Here is a 16476-nt window from a genome sequence, read left to right on the forward strand (position 1 = left end):
ACATTTTCCGAACTGGGCTTGTATCTCCTGCCCAATTTGTCTAATACCACAACACCTAACTATACGACTTGTGTACAAAATACCACAAGAAAACCCTCGCCCTGACGTAATGGAGACAAAACCTTCGCCTGCCCCTGGTGCCGGAAAATTGTTTCTCTCCCCTCTGCAACAGTTGACAACTCCGGTTTTGACCACCAATGCGCAAACGTGGCCATCACCCATCATGACATCCTTCAACTTGAGCACATTGTTGTAGTAGACCTTTTTGGGTACAAAGTCCCAATTCTAACAGAGCAGACTGTTTCCTCCGGACCTCAGCTCGCAAAAGAAATTACGACTTGCTAGAGATGGCTGTGAAAGATACAATCGGCCCGATAGAGATATTGGCACCTACATTAAAGCATTCAATTCTCTGTATAGGTTCTCTGGTTTGAAGATTTTTGATAAGAAAAATGCTTTGTAAAAACATGGTATATCATTCAACAGGTTTCCGTCTGTGTTTGAATGATAGATTGAAAGAGTTGAATTCTTCCTCTTCAAATGGTGGAGTTTAGGGATAGGAAAAGCGGATAGAGGAAAGGAAAAGAGGATAACAGGTCGACAGGTTATTTCGATAAAAATATATACAAACTAATTAAAGGGTAAAATCGGTATTTTCAAAATGCAACCGTTTACCATTTTGCGTTTGGGTCATTGACGAATGGGAAGTTTTCATCGAATTATTTAAAAAATTTAGGGAAAGCTTTTGTTAAAATGAGAGGAGGTTTTTACGATTGTTAGAAATTCAGAGAAGGTTTTTACATTTTACCCTTATAATTAAAATGGTGATTGAATTATTTACCTGAAAAATGAAAGAACGTGAATAAATAAACTTTTACCGCCGTGAATTTTTGAAATACACTTACATTCTTCAAATTTTCAAAGAAAACCAGAGAGACCTTAGACTTCAAGGAGAACCACTGAACGGGCCAGACCAAAGCAACACCGTGCCACCGCCTTCTTTTAGCATTGCAATTAACCCAGAAACAGAGCATCACCACCTTCTACATTCCTCCCTCCATTCCCCACTCTTCTCTTACATTATTTGTATGTGTGCTCCTTCCAAACTGAGCCCTAATTTCATTTATTCTTCACATGTATTCATACAGGATACTATTCACTCAATGTTTGATCTTACATTTTGTTTTTGACTTCTTGGTCAAACGATGAACTATCGGGCTCTGCAGTTACAAAAACTATGGCTGTTGGGAACGTTCCCAACTAGGGGTGAGATCCATCTGGGGTTGCAGAATTAAAGCAAGAAAGGAGGTAATATCTTTCAAAAGAAGTCTATTCTTTACAAGAAGTTTATGAAACTTCATATAACGTTTTATCAAATGAGGGTATGTTCAATCCGAGTGGAGTCATATTTAAGTCTATTTGAAAAAAGTCAGGGTATGCTTAACCCTGAGATGAAAGTTAAGAAACCATGCCTGGATTCTTCAGGGACAGTATGATTGTATGAATGTTCTGCCGATGAGGGTGGAAAGAAGGTACATGCCAAAAGTACAAACTGTTAGTTTATTTCCAAAGATACTTATGTTCACCGCTACGTATCATTTTCACCTCTTCAACTCAATATAATACATCGTCTGTACTCTGTAGCTTTGCCATTTTTTGAAGGTTTTTGGCTCCTGCCAGTGCTAGATCATCCAACCATATACCTAGAAAAGTTTATCACGAATCTCATCGGTTGGAAGCTTAAGAACCTGCCTATTAGAACAGCACTTGTTACACCATTTGCAAAGAATATCACTTCCTAGCTTCTTCGATTCTTGTTCTGCTGATGCCAAGGTGAAAAAAGAAAAAAGAAAGAAAAAAGCGGGAAAGAACTGAGTAGGACTTTGGAAGCTGAGTTTTCTCGCAACTTAGTGCAATATCAACTGCTTCAATATTTTACATTTCTCCCACAACATAGACAATAAACATTTTTTTTTTCATTTTTATCCTTTGGTTCCTCTGCTTCAGTTCATTTTCATGCTCTCCAGAGATTGACAGCAGTTTTCAGGTTAGACAAGCAGGAGCTGTTGTGGAAACCTCATCTAATAAATCTGGTAGCAATAGAAAAAAATCAAGTTAAAGGGACGTTTGTTAGTGATGAAACAAGATAAAACAAGGATTTTGATCATTCTCCAAACTGGAACTGCCAATTCAGAACCTTAGGAGTAAATGGGCAAACTCTCAACTTGGGGAATGGGGCTTCTGTGGGCCCACAACCCTATCCCTGCACCCTTCAAGGGACTAGTGGGACGGTTACACTAGATCCCCTGAATTGTCTTTAGTTTGCGAGAGATAGGCACGACTTATTTGGTTTGAGGGGCACCAGGCCTGGGGTTCTCCTTGTAAGGTTTCTATGTGAGCTTTTGTATTTGAGATATCAGCTTCTAGATGTTTTATTTGCCTCCTTCAGTTTCGTCTAATTTCAGGGGTTTTCACATAGTTACCATATCAACAAATCTCTTTTGATGGTGTTGAGGATGAAAAGGAAAAAAAAAATCTCCTGTGGGGATCTCGCTCCAGTTGTCCTCAACCCCTCCCCCAGTTCTCTCCTATTCTTGATTCTTTTTTATGGTTCTCCTTTCAATTAATTATATCACTCATGAATAAAAAGAATCTAATTCTATCACTCTTTTAGTAAATATTACTGTTAATTTGATTCCCAGAATTTCTACATTTCTATTGTTGGGTTTGCTACCGATTGTTATTGTTTCTGCATGTTTAATTCACATCCTAACATACTATTTGATCACTCCTAACATCCTAGTTGCAGGTAAATGACTTTGATTGTGAGGGTGTTGATCTTTGTTGGTATGGAAATCTTTGTATTATACAGGTAAATGAGTTCTTCATTTGCTAAAAGAACCATCATTTCTGCAAATAAATCATCAAAGAGATCCAATTAACCTGCTAGCAAATCAAATTGAATATCATTCTGTTCATTTATTATAGCATTGCATCAATTATATGCATTGATGTCAAATATATGGAACTGCTTCTCAAGAACTTTTAGTTGTATATTTTATCAACGTTGCTTATTTTACACTATATGAGATCCTTATCTTGTTGCCGATAAAAGCTGTTTTCATTCCTCACAGTTTGTCTTCCACATGCTATATTTTTGGTCAAGGTTACCCTTATTCAGGGTAGTGAGATGCTAATGGAAGCGCATAATCTGACACTTGAGTCTAATTGCTTCACGGAAGTCATTCATGATTGCAAATGTTATAATGAGGTCTCTAGTTGATTGGTTTTATTTATGCCTTTCTGCATGTATGTTTTGTGGTTCTCTTGGATATTATTTTCTTTTGTAACCTTTGTATTTTCAATTTGGCATCACCTTGCACAATGTGGTTGATACTGAGGTAGGCATAAGAACTACTTGCCAGCGCCTTATAATGGAAGTTGCCTCATATCCATCCTATGCACTTAGGTCTTATTATTAATCAGTTATATCCATTATAATTCTTTCAATAGGAACAAGGTTCTTCTCTTAATCTTTTGGCCTCTTAAGAATTTTTCTTTGGAAAAAATATCTATAGGCAGAAAAAAGGCTTCTAATGGTTCAGCTCTTCTATTCTTTTTTCTTTTTTTTTTTTTTTTTAATCAGTAACCAGGAAAGATTTTTATTGATATTAAAAGCAGCGTACAAGATGTACATCAAAGATACAAACGGTCTAAAAATTACAAGTACAAGAGATAGAATAACATAAACAAATAAGAATAACATTCATGTTCTGCTCCTGTACTCTCCTTTCAGTCCAATTGTGCTGTTCTCCCTTTATTGAGTGGCTTGGCCTCACTTATGTACTGCCTTTCCTGTTGAACATAGTTCCAATGGAATGGACCTTTCTTGGCCACCAATAACCAGCTTACTTCCACATTTGGGTGCATGCCAACTGATTAAGAAAAACTCAAACTACTAATTGAGAGCACTCCCAATGTTTGGCCAATTTTGTTCATTGGTCACCATAGTTAAGTTTGTGAGAGTACCAATTTTTGGCACCATGTGTTCTATGTTGAAGGAGTGCTTCAAAAGGAACTTGTCTGTGAGGACTTATGTTGACATGAAGGGTGGTAGCCACTTTTGTGTATCTACATATTTATCTGTATTTTTTACTTGAAAATTTGTTTTTGACCAAAGTCTGCATAGGGTTTGAGAACCTTCATCCATAATATGAGGTCTTCTGATGGATGCGTAATTGTGTATTTTACTTTTCTTGTGAGAATCATGCTTGTTGGACCTTCGTTTAAAAGTAAATTTGCTCACATCAAGGGTGAAACTGGGCTAGCATATGCAATTATCTCAGCCCAAATGGAAACTAAAATATTTAAACTCTAAAAGAAAATCCTTTCATTTGGGAATTTGAGGTCATGCAACATGATTGTTGGACAGAGCTCATACCATAACCTTGTTTCTTGAGGTGGGTTCATGTTGTGATCAAAACTTTATCTTAGAAGTAATTGCACAGTCAGTTTAAGTTGGTTGTCAAAATTTTATCTGATTTGGAAGTAATTGCAGTCAATTTTAAATGGGACTAATGGTATTTCTTATCTTGTCAGTGGTTTTTATCATGCAGATAGCATATTCTATGATAGAGGAGCAGGAATGAAGGACAAGATCAGCAAATGAGAGATGGTTACACATCTTTTGCTGGCCTCCTTGTGAATTCATGTTATTGTGGTATTACTATTACATAATCTCTTCAGTAATATCTTTTATTGGCTTCTTCATATTTCTGACTCAGAATGTGCTTTTTAGAAGAGTTAAGCTTAGTTGTTTGGAGAAAAATAAAGGATCAATGCTACAAATGGTGATTTGTCTTTCTTTAGCAATATTCAAATACCTACATTCCTTTTCCTTGTTTCTATGTTTATATTTTAAGATTTTTGAATTTTGATTTCTTCACTGGAAATTTGGGTTTAACACCATCCAGGGTCAGTATTTATGTTTATGATCAATAGGATAGACAAACTGTATCCATCTCAAGATGATAAATAAGATATAGAACTAAATGAAAAAATATCCCATTTTACACAATAATCTCAATGTCTCATAAATCATTTTTGAAACTTCTCCTTGGATTGTGATGCTTAGTGACCAGAGATTTGGGGACTAACTAAAATCCTGGATGTATGCTTAGTGACCAGAGATTTGGGGACTAACTAAAATCCTGGATGTTACTATCTGTCATCGTTTTCAGAAAGACATTAATTTTAAACTTTGTCTGTGGTGGACGAATAACTAAATTTCCATAATCTTGAGGAAGTCCCTTCAACAGTTCAACTATCAGGTTCTTTCATTTATGGAATTATGTCTGGTTGACTATGGATTTGATTTTGTGTTTTTGGATTTGATGTTTAGCATCTTTTATGTGTGCATTCAGCTGGGGTAATATTTGAATGGTCATTTATAATTTCATGATCTCATTGAATGCTTACATAGGCTTCTTTTTGAGTGGTAAGGTTTCTAACCACCTTCCTAATTTACTAATGATTGGGTGGTTGAATGCATTGTATATGCTCTCTTTTTACCTTTTAGTGGTTTGTATGGTCGTACACAAATTCTTTGCTTGATTAGTTTGTCTTTGTCATTGGATCATTCTATAGCAAGGGAATGGTGTTATTCTTCTTCTGGCGTCCTTCAGAACATGGAAAAATTGGTTAATATTCTCACTAGGCATTTCTGTAGATTGCAGATTATGTTGCAACTCCAGTTGTTGGATAGGATGATATTATGTAGTATGCACAGAATGCCTGGATCATTTATTTTTCATAAAGGAGCTTTTTCTTTATTGTTGTTTGAGAAATTCCTTCTTAAAATGCCAGGTTAGCCAGACACCAGTGGCTGCCTGGATCTTTATTGCCTTGTTGCCTTTTGAGGTTGAGACAAAGACATGGATGGCTTATAGAGATTATATCATATATTCCCATCTGATGCTGTAATGATCATCAACTTCTAAAAAGTTTAATATTCACTCCATCTCATTAATGCACATTCTAGAGACATTTTTTATTGTGTTGGCTTTGACACAACCAAACAAGAAAAAGGTGTTTGAAAATCCTCTATTTGTGTGATGGAAAGCTCCAAAATAGAAGCTCTAGCCTTGTATAACTATTTGAATTGAAAGAAAATTTTGAAGCTTTAAAAAGCTAATCTTATTTTAACTGTTACTGAGAACATCATTTGTCCAGATTCTGCTTGTGTGGTGGAATAGTTGACGAATTGGCATGCTTTCCCCGTCCATGAACCATGATACCATACAAAAAAGTCATATTATTTCCTAATATTTCTTTTGATTTCCATGCCTCTTAATGCATACAGTATTGCTTTTGTTTCAATTTTGATGATGTGATTGCAGGTATTATCATATTTTGACTTCTTGAGAAGCAAGTGTGTCCTCAGAGAGGTGCACTTGAACAATCATTTTCTTTTTCTGGAAGCCACGGTTATGTTGCAACTAAGAATACGAATTCTTTGTCTGAAATACTTGATATTGTTTAGAACGGATATGGTTGAGTCTGTTCTTGGGATATAATATGAGAACTGCTTTTATATTTTCTTCTATACAAACTGATTAATTTGCTATAACATAGATTCTCTGCCATTATTTGCACAGTTAGGGATTTCTTAACTTTTGGCTATTATCAATTGTGAAAAGGATAAACTTTCGAGCTATGTTTTGTAGGGAAGGAAGGGTAAATGCCCTACTAAGTTGAAAATGTAGTGGGTAAAGAGGGGATTTAAGGATGTATAGTGGCTGTGTGGCTCACTGTACATCCTTAATAGAAGAGTTAGAAGTTGTTTACTTTGATGTATAGTGGTTCCCAAGCATGGGTTTTTTAATTAATAAATAATTAATTAAAAGGACTTGGTGTAAGTAGTAAGAAATGATTTAAGCACCCATAATTTGATGATGGATATGGCACTGAACAGAATGGAATGGTAAAACAGGATTCACCTAGCCAACTCCTTATAGTTGGGACAAGGCTTGGATGATGATGAAATTATTAAAAAATAAATGAATAAATAAATATCTATGATAAATATCCCAAAAATAGGAAAACTATGAGAAACTAGAAAATTCCATATTTGCATTTTCTAATGATAGAATCATCACATTTAAATATAAAATTGAAGAACTCATCACATGAAGTATCATAATCCGTAATTACACAATTATCATCAGCTATCAATGCATCACGGGAAAAGTTGCAAATCAAAATTTCAGAACTAATGGTTCACTTAAATTTTATGATATTAAGTTGTTAACATAAACAAGTATGTCACCTCATTTTCAAATGAATGTAAAGCATTGAAAGCCACGGTTCCCATACTTCTATTTATAGTATTTTATCATAATTGTTATAATAAACAAGTTCTGAGGTTTTTTCCTTCTTTGTATCATGTTAATATCTAATAGGCTACATAATGAAATGGTTCCCCCCACTTCTATTTGTAATATTTATTCATAAAAATTTATAATATATTATTATAGAAATTGCCTTAAAAAGGTAAAAACATGCATGGTGTATGCCTTTCTAAGTTCCTCTCCTGTACACCTCTCCAAGCACACACCTCCTGTGCCCTTTAAAACACTGATACAAATTGGTATTTCTGAAATGGAAGGGATTACTCATTTTCGTCCTGGATAAGATTCTAAAGCATGTGTCTGGAAATTCAGGCAGGAATACAGGACTAATATCTGTATGTTGTTAAAAGTCAGAATAGCCGGATCAGATATTTTCAATTTGATTCAGGATTTAGTACCAAAGATACAACAACTAGAGTATGTTTGCAAGAATATTAATATTAGTTCTAAGTTTTAATATAATTTTATTTACATTGTTTTCTTTTATTAAGGGGCCATTGCTTGGTGCAATGGAAAAATCTTGAACATGGGTTCGAGTCTGATAGTAGCCACTTTGTGCCCAAAAGAGAAAAAAAGAAATAAAGGTGAAAGGTTAGGTCTGTATACCAGCCTATCCCTCCCAACATTCCAGATATATAGGACCAACATTGGGTAATGACCTTTTATGTTTTTTCTTTTATTAATTTTTATTTAATTAGTTAATTTATAGCTGGGTGCAGAATTTTGTTGGAATGGCATACATTTATAATGTTATTGGCCACACCTTCCTGCTAACTATTGCTATGTCTCCTAATGTGCATTCTCAGGATGCCCAATTTTATGACAATTAGGCCATTTTCTGAAGTGATGATCTGTGCAGCTGTAGATGCTGTCTATTTTCTCCTCTATATGTACTAGAAGATGATAGAAAAATTGAATAAACAATCCTTGTGGTACTTTGTGGTCCATGGTACACTGTGTTGTCAATGTTTCTGCATCAAATGTTATGCAGATTGGCCATCTATCCCCTCTTCTATATTCCATGGTACACTGCTGCACAACTTCTGTGGTATAATGCCATTTAATAATTCTTCTGTCCTAGGAGAGGAAATACAAGTCTAGAAGCTAGAAAGTACTTGATATTAGTTCACAGATGGCTAATGAGAAAGTTAAAGTAAGCTTGTAATTACAGGTATCATATTTTACCATTCCAGCTTGACTTGTCATGTCATATCGTGATGATCAGATGAAAATGCTTTCATTACGTGTCTCATGAGAGCCATTTTTTTCTTATTCTTGGTTAAAATAGAAAAAAAAAAGTGTCTAAGTTCTTGAGCCAATTAATGGTAAAACAGCAGGGTTACTCAATGAAACAGTCACATCATCATTCTTTAGTATGGAAACTATGCTGACACATTTATATTGGAAATATTTGGATTCTGTCTCACTCTCCAGCTGATGTTAAAAAAAAAATTGGTATAAACCTTTGAATATTATCATCGATATCTAATTATCTATAACCTGCTGTATGTGGAGAAAAATAAATAGTTTACTCATACCAATAGTTTAGCAGGCTATGCATTTATTGTCTTCCACTTACATTCATGAATTCCAAGATGATGTGCATTGGTGAAGGGTTTAGACTTGATGACATTGTCGACTGTTCTGCTATTAGTGCCCAAGAATGTTTTTATTAATTTGCTCATATATAAGCATGTTGGACATATTAAGCACTTGCATAAAAATTGGTAAGACAATAGAATGCCAGACATTCTTCCTTTGCAGTTTCTGTGCCTTTAGTGGTCTCTGCAACATGATTCTCGCTCAATATCAACTTTGTTGCGGACAAAGGTTGAGCCAAAAAATTTGCCTAGCTTTTGTGCGATGTTTTTATGTTGAGTGTTTTTGAAGATTATTAACTTTTAGTGCGTTAAGCATGTCCCACTAAGAGAGCATTCATGGAATAGCCATAAACCGAATATTCCAAGCTCTGATGTAGGCACATATTGATGATTTATTTTCTTGAATGTGGTGTCTAAAACCCTAATTTGATATGCTGTGGCATCATGTTAGGTTTATTGTCGTAGTGCAAATGTGCAATATGACCTGATCTTTGCCCATTGTCAACAACACCCTCCATATGTTAAAAAAATGTTAACTAGATATCTGGGTTGATCTTTGCCCTTGAAAACTTGATAAGATATCTGCTAGGTTATTTATGTACACTTATCTAATTTTGGTTGAATGCCTGGGTTTTCTAATAATTTTCTATTCCTTATTTGAGTAGCAATTTCAAATGAGAACGTTTGGATAGAGAATTTTGAGGATCAGAGAGCCTAGTTTAAGCCATGGTCTCTGGATATGGGCAACCGAGACTTGGACTGACTAAAATCTGCAAATGGTGCATACTCTTTTACTGGTTCCACCTTTAGGGGTTTAGGTTTGAAAGCCTCTTTTAAAAGCATGAGGATTAGGGTTGATAATTTCTGGCCCGACCGGCCGGGTCTTAAAATTCTAGGCCCAAACGGATTAGGGGGTGTTTGCAACATGGTTGGCTTTTGTTAGAACAAAAACAACTATACGACATCAAGTAATTGCTTTTGTTTTCAAAAACAAAACCAATTATATTATTGAACGCTCCTTAGTTGGGTCTGTTCAGGGACTTCACTTCCCATCCCTGTCCCCAAACCCGATCGGGCATCTCAATTATTTCCAATCCCATCCCCATCCCCGCTTGAGCAGTGGAAAAATTGCCTATCCCCACTATCCTTATCATCTACTTCATACTTTCATGGTAAGGTGATCATGAATATATTTGGAGAGGCTGAGATGCCACTACTGGCCTACGGTCCTGTCAGATTGCATAGCACATGCTAAGAGCTGCGATGCCTGCCATATATATATTTGAGAAAGAGAGACTGAGGATGAAATGGAAGAGGGGAGTAACTTCAAATGACTTTCAATTGGAAATAGGGTTCAAAGTACTAATATTTAGTACTCTTGATAAAAAGAAGCGCGCATTAATGATAATTTGTCATAGGATATGTCACCTCACCTTTTCAATGTTTTTGAAAACACCCGACTTGATATTTAGCGTATAATTTAAGTAGGATTATATGTGGGTGAAATTTGAGAGAAGAATGGTGGAACAGGGATGATTTATGCAGCCAACCTCATATAGTTGGTAGAAGGCTTCGTTGAATTGATTATTTATTTATTAATTACTGTTGGGTTGAGTAGAGAAGTTAAAACGGTTACAGTCGAACCTAAGACGTCCCAACAGCTTATTGGGTGAACATTTTACATTATTCGTAGTAGTCCTCCAATATGGAAAGGACGAGTTATGCCATTGTTGTTAGAAATTAAATATAGAGCACCAGAAAAAAAAAAAAAAATTGTCATGGTAATTTGAGAAGCATGGAGTGATACCCCTTATTACTGTAAAGTTTGAGGAACTAATAGCTAATAACAGTGAGTGAGAATTATTTAGTCAGTGAAAGGAGAAAGAAAAGGGATGGGGGATATTGGTCCCACCATATTTGTCTAGATGTGCTTAGCCGGGGGAGTTGGGGGTGGGGGTACATGGACTGATGGACCCAAATTCTCCAAATAACAAGTGGTGCAGAGTACCTTGCCCTAAGACAGCTCCCCGGATTCATGATCCGTGTTGGATGGGCTTTAGTTAATTGTGGTGGGTTAGGAGTCTAGTACCATTTTTTCTTTCCTAGGACTTATCAAGAGAGATAACTTCATTGTGAGAGCGTGATTTAGTTCCAAAAAAAAAAAAATCCTTGCATTGTTTGCGGCGCTCATTCCTGTGTGTCAATTTGCATTTGGATTCGGGCGATGAGTATTGAGTAGGGAGATATTTGTGTCTGTTTCCCGTGGGCGGGTGTCTCTAAACCTAGGAGCTAAGACAAATTCTGGGAGATTTGGATCGATAATTGCACTGTGGCTCATTGGGGACCTCTCGTTCTCATTTGGGTTGGGGGGAATAATAATAATGAAAAAAAAAAAGAAAAAAGGTAGAACAAAAGCCCAACCCAAGAGCGGAGGTGAATCATGATTGGGTTTGGTAGCTCAAAAATGGGTAGGAAATGGGGGAATAGGGATGGATCTTTTGACCTTCCAAGATGGGGGCCCATGTGGCAGTAAGTGATGACCCCTCAGAACGTACATTGATGATAAGAACATTAAACTTTGTACTGGATGGCGAGGCTGGCAAAAGCTGCAGATCGGTGGTGGATCCCCAACAGTGCCATTGATTCGATCCAAATCTTTAGGCAACATGGTGTCATTATCACAGCTTAAATGCTTCAATTTAAAACGGGGCTGAGGCTCCTCACTCCTGCACCCGTGGTGGATGTTGGGTTGGGTTGGGCCCAAATTTATTCACCAAGGTATAAAATTAAAAGTGGGGAGACGGGGGGAGGAGCTGATCTCTGATGGCCAACAATGAGAACAAATTGATGAACATTTGGTAGAGACCCTTTACGACTACATTCACGTAATAAAACCCTTCGTACAGCTCACGCGTTTATTGTGGCCATCCATTGCATGTCTAGCGTGGAACATCCTGGGCTACTTAAACTTAGCTGCTTCTACCTCTCTCTCTCTCTCTACAGAACATACAATGAAAGAATTTTATTTTCTTTTCATTTCTTTGGGGGGGGGGGGGTATTAAGAAAATGATGATTCACCTGATTTTCAATCAAGGGTGATAAGAGAGCAGACAGGAGAGTTACAGCGGGGAAGTGAATGAACGAACAGAACCCTCAGCCTCACGGATCTGACACCCACATCATCACGGCCGGTACTCCCTTGACGGCGGTCACATTCGCCATCTCTATCTTTGTTCGCCGACATCCGTCTACTCTTCTACCCAACGCCTTTCTTTCTTATCCTTCTTGATCACCTCAGCTTCATCAATAATTATAATAATCAGCGTGTTATCTCGTTTTCTAGACGGGTCGCCCGGCACTCAAATCTCCAATCGGGGCCCACCATGTATAAATGGGACTCGAAGGATGGACGTTTCAGATCCAACCACGTAGGTTCGTTCCCCCTTTTCTTTGGGAAAAATATCTATTTAGAAACCAAAAGAGATCAACTTCAGGGTGCCAACATAGATAAATCAGAAGCCTTAATTAGGATAAAATATTATATATATAAAAAGAAAAAAGAAAAAAGGGGGTTAAAGGGTAAAGGGTGGTGGTGGTGGGGCCAAGCAGATGGTCCCAGATACAGCTCTACTGTTGTGATTTCCCATGTGAGAAGGGGCGATCCACTAGGGGAAAGAACCACTCAAGGGAAGCCACGTAGGTGCGACGTAGTGATGTTCACGTGTGGCTGTGGTAATAGAACAACTGGGAACAGAGTGGGCCCTACCCCACTTGTTGGAACCTCCGATTAGGGTTGGGGTGGGCTGGGCTGGGCCCTTGGGGAGAGGATGAGAGTTGAGAAGAAATGATTATCAAAACCAGACGAGATCAGCCTCAGCGTCAGCGGATGAGACAATAAAGCCAAAAAACGGTCGAGAAGGAGGGGCAGATGAGGTAACGTAAGCCCACCCGACAGCTCACATCCGTTAGCAGAAATAAGGCGGAAGAAAGGAAGAAAGCGACGATTCTATTGAATCCTACTCCAGCTGACATTAAATTTTGCGATTTTGACGTCCCGGCATAGACCGCGAAAGAGAGAGAACGGTTAGATCGGGTTGAGGTCAACCCCTAATCCAACCCGGGCTGTTGAACCCCCAACCCAACCTAGCTTTCATGTTGAGTCCGCGCTGGATTTGGATTGGTCCGATTTCTTTATTTCCTTTTCTCCAAAATATTCTTATTTTTTAGATTTCGTTCCATTACTAGTATTTAGTAGGGTAAGTTGGCCAATTGGTAAGTTACTGATGAGTGTTGATTTTACCCTTCAGTGACATCGTGGCACCCTCAAAACTATCTCATGACATCTAAGTGCCATGTAGGAAATGATTTCAAAAACACTTCGAGTATACCTCGACTGCCTTAACTGTCTTGGCACCACCTTGACAGGGCCGACTTGCAGACATCTCGATAGGGCCAGATTGGCATAAGAGGCAATTTGCCTCCGCTGACTTGGTTGGCAATCTACATGATGTGGCGACCGACCTCCATCACATGTAGGCTATCATCTCCGAATCCTCTGGGATCACATCGCCTCACTAATAGAGCTATCTCCCACCCCGCCCGCTTCGGAGACAATCGGATAAGCACTATCACTTTATGCAGAAGCCAATTCCAAGCGACGTGGGCCGGTAAGCCATGTCCTCCAGGAAATATTGGATGCACTACGTGAAGTCCACGCAACCCACACCTATATAAAGACATCCCATTGATTAGAGAAGGTACACATAATTTAACTCTCAAGTTCTCAAAGTTCTCTTGCTTTCTAGCATCCAAACACTCTTTGCTGATTTAAGCATCGGAGTGCCCGCCTCAGATATTCTGATCATTACTTTTTTGCAACTAATTGACTTCACCACTTCGACATCTGAGCTGTCCTCCAGCACGGAGCACCAGATTGTGCATCATCACTAACATTGCTATATTAGATCCCATGATAAATGAGGATTCCTAAGTAATAATCCCTAGACTTGGATAAATCACTTATTCATCTCTTGAACCACGTTGGTAGTTGATCAATAACAACCCCCATGAACTTTGATGAAACCCACCTGGTTACTACTTTTATGGTACTGATTGCTTGCATGGTTGCAAGTTTTTCCAACATAATACCTTTTCCGGCATAACATATGCATATTTATGTACATGCACATACCTATATATTTATATACATGCAAGATACCAACCAACTGGTTGGTAAGGTCTTCTTATAGTCGTTGTGGAGACTTGGGATAAAATCCCACTTGCACCATAAAAAAGTATTTAGATACTATATATAATTATATATACTTATATGATATTTGTACATATATAAATATGTGGTTAAGGCAAGTTTGGATTGGGTCAAATTGGTCGATTAAAACTCAACCCTAATCCAATCCGCGGTTAAATTGGATTAGTACTTTTCATCCTTTAACCTTAACCTGAACCTCAGCCCAATGAAACTCAGCTCAACATTTTCGGACTGGGTTCGGGCTAACCCAACCCAAGTTGCAACCCTAACGATGGACTGTGGGAGTTGAATAATCTTGCATATTCCTGAGTGTGGAATCGTGATCTCTAACGCACATCACTGCATTAAGATGAATCAAAATAGGTAATGAAGGATCCTTTATATGAAGAATTTAAAATAAAGGAAGAATATAATGTTGGTCTGAGTTGATCCAGGGAATGCAATGCATGTGTACTGCGTCCTATCTCACTAAAAAACAAAGCTTAATTAATTTTCAGAAAGAGATGTTTGCCGGAGACGGCAGGTTTTAGATGCGGTTTTTTCGCATAACTCATTTGACCTAGAAGCCCAGAGAACACCTCTCTCTCTCTCTCTCTCTCAATCTAACTTAACTCTGTCCGATCCAACACCCTCCAATCTGTGTCACAAAAAACAAAATTGGAGCAGTAATTTCCGATCACAATAAATTCCGTTGTACTTATGTATTGTTGTTGTATTTCATCGCTAACTTTCAGTACTGCTTAAATTGCATAGTTTTATTGACTTGAAAGCACCCAATAAAAATTCAACCAAGAAAAGTGACACCACCGCTGATGGCTGCCGCATTTATCCTGTTACAGCCTTAAGTGGGCCTAGAAGAACTCAGGAAGGGACGAAAATAAAATCAAACTAAACGGCCTGTTTGATGGTGGCTTCTACGTTCAGTTGCAAGAGAGAGCACTGTTAGAGGCTGTACTGTGCTGTGCTCGCTGCAAATGCAAGCTTCTCTCATGGAGATGGAATTCTAGTTGGTGACGACAACAATACAAGCTTCAAGCTTGAGTGCTTGACTGCAGAAGTGAAAACCCAATTACAGAAGCCAGTTGACGGATCATGTGATGAGAAAATTTAACATCTGGGTTTTATGATAATATTAAGGGTTCGTTTGGTTTGTATTCAAAATTGAAATTGGAATCGTCCTCAAATGGGATAATGCCATTCCATCAGGAAACGATTGAATATTTTGGTTCCGATTCCGGACCCCTTTTTCCCGTGAACCAAACGGACCCTAAACGCTTCTTCGGTTCACGGGAAATAATAATAATGTTGTTGAGGCAGTAAAATTTGGTAATGATATTAACTGAAGGCTAGGGAAGGAAAAAAAGTAGCTGTCATGGCTAGTTTGCCAAGACCGTTACAGCAAGAAGAGGCCAAAACAAGTCCAAACATGCATCATTCAATCTCTTTTATATCCTCCTACTACCAACTGGTTTGTTTCATTACTCACATGTACCATTGTGGTATTTAGCTCTTTTTGATTGATTTGAAAAAGAAAAAAAAAAAGGGAATAACTCATGAAAGAGAAATGCCTTTATGCATGTCAAACAGGAAAGAATCTGCATTTATAAAACCAAGCAAATTCGGTTCGATTTGAGGAAGGGCAAAGAAGGCTTTAAAAAAGTTAACTCTGTATTTGGAAATGGAAATCAAGGAAAGGAAAACTTCACTTGTAATTTCTAGCTAATTAATTAAATGAGGCAGAAGTTGGTAATTTGCCTTTTCCTGTATTAATTTATTTACCCCAACGGTCCCACCCACCCAGCTCCATTCATAAAGATATTGTTAAGGTGGGGTCACGAGTTGGGTTGATCTAATATTCTCCATGGAACCCAGCTCTGGCAGATTCTTCTCCTTTAAAGGATTTATCTACCCAAGTTAATTTCAACCCAACAGTCCTGTTTGGCCACAACATCGCACAGGCTGCCATGTGGCTAAAATAGTAGATGTTGTTGGGAAGATGAATAGATGGATGAACTGTCGCAGGTGACACATGCATTTACCAGACTCTCAACTCTAGCTTTTCTCTTAATTATCAAACTGGATGGTCTGTGTTTTGTTCTTTCTTTGGTATCTTCAAGTTAATCAATGTGTATGGCCCCGGCAATTAAAGAGGTATAGGCACTAAGTTAATGGGTTGGTGGGTTCATGTATACGGAAT

The 16476-nt window shown here is 37.8% G+C and overlaps 1 long non-coding RNA gene across 7 annotated transcripts; it reads left to right on the top strand.

Annotated features, from left to right (window-relative positions):
- Positions 1-903: 903 nt before the first annotated feature.
- LOC104588218 (uncharacterized) lies at positions 904-9511 on the top strand. 7 transcript variants are annotated; one of them, XR_016079205.1, is made up of 4 exons: positions 904-1308; positions 2810-2872; positions 4600-4720; positions 6399-9511. It is a non-coding gene; the product is annotated as an uncharacterized LOC104588218 (long non-coding RNA). The 7 variants fall into 7 exon arrangements; XR_016079206.1 differs by having other exon boundaries at positions 8216-9511; XR_016079203.1 differs by lacking the exon at positions 6399-9511 and adding an exon at positions 5729-6230.
- The last annotated feature ends 6965 nt before the right edge of the window (positions 9512-16476 follow it).

The sequence above is a fragment of the Nelumbo nucifera genome, chromosome 8 (assembly GCF_055504915.1).
Source record: "Nelumbo nucifera cultivar China Antique chromosome 8, China Antique-T2T, whole genome shotgun sequence".
NCBI classification, from domain to species: domain Eukaryota; kingdom Viridiplantae; phylum Streptophyta; class Magnoliopsida; order Proteales; family Nelumbonaceae; genus Nelumbo; species Nelumbo nucifera.